The sequence below is a fragment of the Panthera leo genome, chromosome D3 (assembly GCF_018350215.1).
Source record: "Panthera leo isolate Ple1 chromosome D3, P.leo_Ple1_pat1.1, whole genome shotgun sequence".
Lineage (NCBI taxonomy): Eukaryota > Metazoa > Chordata > Mammalia > Carnivora > Felidae > Panthera > Panthera leo.
In genome coordinates, this window is record NC_056690.1 from 39117249 (window position 1) to 39123656 (window position 6408).

A 6408-nucleotide genomic window follows, 5' to 3' on the forward strand; every position below is an offset into this window, starting at 1 on the left:
AAAATGTACACATATATTGTATTATAAATTTTAATGAAATAAAGGATGTGTAGCACACAATTGACAAATAATGATAAAATATACAATACTCTATTGCAAATTCCTTATAGCCATTGAGTCTTACAGAATGCTTTCTTTGATTTTTGCTGAACTCTCACTTCTGTAGCTATCCCATGGTTGTAACTGAGGAATAAGTGTAGTTCCAACATGAAGGTTGGTTGATATTTTCATTGTTAATGAGTAAAAGGAATTTTGAAACAATGAAGTTGGAACTTCAACTGTTGGTTAGTGAGGTGACATCTTTGTGGAACTGGGTAAATTTCCAAATATTGGGAGAATATTTCTGTAATTTCTTTTGGTATTCACAATATAATGGCTACAGACTTAATACACTTTAAAATTTAATCTGCATTATTATGTTCTCTATCACTTTCTTTTTAAAAAAAATGTTTTTAATGTTTATTTTTGAGGGAGACAGAGTGTGAGCAGGAGAGGGGCAGAGAGAGAGAGAGAGACCCAGAATCCAAATCAGGCTGTCAGTACAGAGCCCTATATGGGGCTTGAACCCACTAGCCATGAGATCATGGCCTGAGCCAAAGTGAGAGGCCCAACTGACTGAGCCACCCAGGTGCCCTGTTTCTCTATCACTTTATTAAGCGAGGCAATCAACAAAACGATAACTCAACCACTGATTTGTGATTTGTCAGTTTCCATGTATAAACACTTTAGCAACAGCTGGTTTCAAGTTCCTAGTGACAACTGAAACGTGATATATTTACAGAAGACACCATAAATGCAAATAGGAACATAGACAGTAGTAAAATGTAGTAAAGTAACTAAACAGTCATAAATTTTGAGTATTATCATTGTCTTAATATAATTTAATCATAATAATTTAATTTTAAATAACGGCTGTATTTAAAATCTGGCTTGCCAAAGTCCTGAGAATGTAGCAATAGACTTACGAGCTGGTTAGAATTTGCTCCGGCACACCCCTGCCTGACTCTGCCCCTTCACCTTAATCTTAGGCTTGGCCATTAGATTTGCCTTGGCCAATAATAGATGCTTAGTATATCTCAATTTTAAGTAATTTGACCAAGTTGTAAGGTGGGCACATGGATAAAATGGAGAAACATGGCACAGTGGTAAAATTAGATGGATTTGCAGGTGTTTGACACTGTTCCTAAATGTAGCAATCTGGCCTCTGCCTATTCTCCCATAGGGTCCCTAATCTACCCCCAGCTTTGTTGAACTACCTACAATTCCCTAAATGTATCACATTCTCATACCTCTGGGTTTTGGAAATACTAGTCCTTCGCCTAGATGTTCTTTTCCTCCTTTCCTCATTGCTACTCATCCTTCCCGTATCAGCTTTGGCATCTGTCTTAGGAAGCCATCCCTGGCTCCTTATCTTAGTCTACTCCAGTTGCTGTACCAAATGCCATAGACTGGGTGGCAGAGAAGAAACATTTCTCACAGCTCTAGAGGCCGGAAGTTCAAGAGCAAGGTGCCCGCAGAGTAGAGACAGGAAGCAAGATCTCGTGCCTCTTTTTAGAAGGGCTCTAATCTCATTCATGAGGGCTCCACCCTATGGCCTAATTGTCTCCTAATACCAGCACATTGGGGGCTAGGATTTCAACTTACAAATTTTGGAGGGACACAAGCATTTAGTCCATAAGACCCTCCAAGGCTGCCCCCCCCCCCCCCCACCCTTTGTACTACCACAGGCACATTCTTCCTACCTCCCTCTGGCATTCCTGCTTTATAATGGCCTGTTTGTCTTCCCAGCTGTAAGCTCCTGGAGAGTCAGGACTGTCCTAGTTGTGTCTTCAGCACCCATAGCACATCGCCTCATATGTAATTGTCTGATGACTAGTATGCGTGCACGGCACGTTACAGACGTGCTTGCCGCCTCTTCTCAGAACTTACTAATGGAATGGAAAACGTAAAACAAACGTATCAATTGTGTACATGATATGAAGTATGGAGGATGATAGGATCAAAATTCAATCAAAGATTCAAAAAGACTTCAACAGGCGATAAGAACAGGGTGAAAATTAACAGGGTAAAATTCTTAAAAAAAAATTTTTTTTTGACACTTTCCACTGTTTCGTGAAGAACTGCGTTTATAGATTTGATTTCTATTTTATTCTTTATTTTTTTTAAGTTTATTTTTTAGAGAGAGAGAGAGAGAGAGAGAATGTGAGTGAGGGGCAGGGAGAGGGAGACAGAGAGAATCCAATGCAGACTCCCGCACTGTCAGCGCAGAGCTGGACGTGGGGCTTGATCTCATGAACCGTGAGATCATGACCTGAGCTGAAGTCGGATGCTCAACCGACTGAGCCACCCAGGCACCCTAACAAGGGGAAAATTCTAGAGAGAAATTTAAAGTTATGCGTTTAGGTTCATATCGTGCAGTGGTTCCCTGACCAATGTCAGGGAAATGTAACTAAAAGCAAAATCTCTTGTTAACCTAGAAAAACTCTCCTTAAAGGCAGAGGAGAAAGAAAACAGGTTTATTATTGAGTAAACATTAAACCAGAATGTGGATCACAGGAAAGCCACTAAAAAAATGGCAAAGACAGGAAAAAATCCCACCCATTTTTTTAGGCAGGCAGATGAACCCATCACAACCATCTTCTCAAAATAAACGGTAACTAATTCTCAAGAAGCCTGATTGTCTTCATACAAAGGAAGAATAAATTTCTCATATGTTATGACATAAAATAGGTTTGTAATTTGGAGCCAGGTACTTTCTGAAGTTAGCCTCTGATTCTCCCAGCAAACTGGCACCTAGGCGCCCTGTCTTCCCTGATGATTACATTTCAAAGTGATGGCTCCAAGTCCCATTTCAAAGAGAAATTCCTGGATTGTGGAGAGAACAAAGGGCCCACTTAGCCTTTAAAAAGATTCCTGCACATTTCAGGAGGCAGAGGAAGAGCATACAATGATAGGTCTTCTCAAGTAAACGCTTTCTTTTTCCTTTGCACCGGGGAGAATTAAATATTTTTCTTCTGATTTTTGTTTGATCCTTCTGCCAACAGCATCAGCATCACCTAAGAACTTTAATTAGAGATGCAAATGCTCAGATCCCAAGCCAGGCCTACTCAATCAGAAACTCTGGAGATCAGACCCAGCGATCTATGATTTTTAATAAGCTCCTCAGGGGAGACTGATGCTCCCTCACGCTTGAGAATCGCTGCACAGGACAGCGGACAGCGGGCCATTTGAAAGGGGTCTAGGGAAGATGAAGAATTTTATTTAACTTGAGTTCATAATTATCTGCAGTTTGCATTACCTGCTCTGCTAGCAGATTACCTTTAATTAATTGGCACAAAATCAAGATGTCTGAAATAAAGAGATTGAATGAATTACACTTTAGCTAAGACAGTCAAATCTTAACTACTTGCATAAGAGGGAAATAAAAGCAAAAGCATTACCAATAAAATAAAATAAATAAATGCTCATTTGGCTCTGGAGTGCATTCTCTAACTTAATATACAAAGAGTTGCCTGATTTTCTGGCAACTCAAAATGCTCAAACCAAGTAAAGCTATAGAGCGAAACTTATATAGGGAAAACTTATATAGAGAGAAACTAAACAATTGTGCAACTTTTTTTCACATTGGACCCCTTCTTAGGTTCACCTGGCTCTCTACAGGGGTGTGAGGGGGGCAGTCTATCTTTTATCAGTACTCCTCAATTTTGGATGTCGATTTGGAATCACTTGAGGATAAAAAGCCACACTGTCAAAGCGGTCTCCAAAGCAGCAGGTGAGGGAGGAACAGTGGATTGTTGGGGTGCATCGGCTCACATAAGCAGTCTGGGCAGTGAGCTCCACACCCCCCTCCCCCACTTCCTCAGCATGGGCAGAACCAGACATGGACCCAGAGGAGAGTTTCACTTTCATGAAGACAAGTGCAGAAAGCTTGAGGTTGGAGGCTGCCCGCATCCTGGAAACTGTCCTCTAGCTTGGGCCTGAGGACACACAGTCGAGCTCCTTGTGCACGCTCTGAATTTGTACTTTTATTTGAAAGACCTGCAAATAGACCTGTGAGAGGGTAGACTGTTAGCTTTGTGTTCTAGAGAATTACCAAGATCAGGAAGTGTTTTGCATATTGTTGGTGCTGAATTAATTTTTGTTGGATAAATGAATACAGTTCTAGAAAAAAAAATTGTAATTCTTACAATCAACATAATTTCAGTTTTGTCATCAGAGGCTTTTGGGGGGTCTTAACACTACCCAGCATGTAACAAAGTTGAGTGACTTAGTTGTTTTATGATAGAGCAGCGTGCAGACCTGATGTCTTATTATAGTCTTAAATTCTATCCCTCCAAATTTAAGTTCATCGTGTCAAATGTGCATCCTGACATATAAATCTATAGTGTGAGGAGCTGAAGGACAAAAACTTCTAGAAGTATTAAGTGAAGGTGTCTTTAGATGACAGCATTTTGTAGTTTGCTGCTACTCAGGTGTACAAAATTGCAGTGGACTTTCAAGCCAATAATTACAGGATTTATCCCAAAACATCTTTTAATTATCCAGTTGTTACTGCTGGTGTTGATCCCCTGTATTCGTGTTAAGTCATCCCATTAAGAACCTTCTAAAGCTAATCCCCTACTATTAACTCTTAAGTGGCGGTGGAAATGGGACAGTAAGTTTACTCTCCTCAGTGAGGCTTCAGAGAAGGGCCACTGGATGAAATGAAAACAGACTGCTTTGCCTCTTTGCTTTTCCTGTTGAAGCTAGTCAGGACTGCAAAAGTGCTTGTGCTTTAAAAATACTTGGGTCTCTATCGGAGGGAAGTGGTGTGGTTCTGAATGGTCAAATAGGACTCCTTTGGAAGTCTCATGAATTGCTATGTTGGGCAGAACTCACACAGTTGTGTACTTAAAATATACAAGATGTATCAACTTGGACTTGGACTTATAACTGCGAGGTTTAATCCTCTCCCTTAAGGGTGAGAAATGCTGGGCAGAAAATTAACACCTGATGCAGGTGGTCTAGTGGTCAGAACAAGTATGACCCCCTTGCTTACTAATCATGCATCCATGGGCCAATTTCCTGCACTGCTGGCTTGTATGTAAAAATCTCCCTTCCAATGTCATGTGTGAGGTTAGCTGTGTCTAAATTCCTCCTAAGTACTGAATAAATATCTTTTGTCTGGTGGGGGGGGGGTTGAGTTGGTGGGGAGGGAAAGAGGAGAGCTTCAGGGATCCAGCTGAAGTTCTAGCACAGGGATGGAGGTGAATTGTTTGGAGCAGTTTGAAATGTCATTTAAAGAGTCTGCTTTATGAACAGTCTTTTTTTTTTCTTCTTCTTCTTCATGTCAGGTGTCTTTATTGGAGATTGTTTACCATGGCTTCTATTTGGTAGCTGCTTTTCTTTTATTTTTTATTTGTTTTTTATTATTCAATTCCACTATAATTAATGTTGTTATATGAGCTTCAATATACGTGTAGTGATTCAACAATTCTATACATTACTCAGTGCTTATCACGATAAAAGTGTACTCTTAATCCTCTTCGAGAAGAGTCTTTTATACCTCAAATTTGACCTGCTGCTGAATGACAGCCCTAATGAATTGGTTTCTGTGGCCACTGAAACAAACAGCATTTATTATGCCAAGAGTTCCTGAGGAAGTCCACTTAAAGTGAGGCTGGTAGCATTTGATTTCTTACGAGTTCCGGATTGTCCTGTTTTAGACTCTCCCCCACGTGTCCTTGGGCACAGACCTGCCTCTGTCCTTTGTTCCCATCATGGATGTACTGCAGTTTAGCCAGAAGAACTTGGATGTAGCAGTTAAAGCCAGGTAAATGGAAAATCTGGAATTAAAAAGCAAATATGAGGAGCTCCACAAGCAATGCCTGGAGATGGGGGAAATTATGGATGGATTTTCAGGGGCTGTACCTGAGGTGATGGAGGAGGGTGAAACAGAAGGAGCTTGCCAAAGCCAAAATCTAGGTCTCAAAGGAAAAGATCCACTTACTATAGACACGAACTCCACAAAAAGATCTTTCTCTGAACTTTTCAAGAGATTCGAAAAGCGCAAGGTGACTGAAGACTGTCCCAAGAATGAAGAAGTGTACTGAGCACTACATATTATGAATTGAAATGTCAGGCCAAAGATATCAAGCAATAAAGGCCCACACAGAAGAGAAATTCAACCTAGCAGATAAGGAAATGGCTCAGGTCTGGAGGAGGGCCCCAGTGTCCTGTTGGCCCTCTAGGTGAGCCTGGCAAGGGACCAGATACAGAACCATGCTTGGAGACCATTCAGCAGAATGCTAAAGAAAATGATGAGCTGATCATAATTGATCATAAACTGATCCGTTATGATTTCAGAGGTGGAAAAATCTGATGTGGAAGTCACTGACCTGTGGCCTTCTCTCCCCCCATCCTATCTTT

General features: G+C 40.8%; 1 long non-coding RNA gene across 1 annotated transcript; it reads right to left on the reverse strand.

The window, feature by feature from the left end:
* Positions 1-2496: 2496 nt before the first annotated feature.
* On the reverse strand, positions 2497-5821 carry LOC122203987. The gene is made up of 2 exons (XR_006195426.1): positions 5736-5821; positions 2497-4050 (listed from the first exon to the last, which is right to left on the reverse strand). It is a non-coding gene; the product is annotated as an uncharacterized LOC122203987 (long non-coding RNA).
* Positions 5822-6408: the final 587 nt, after the last annotated feature.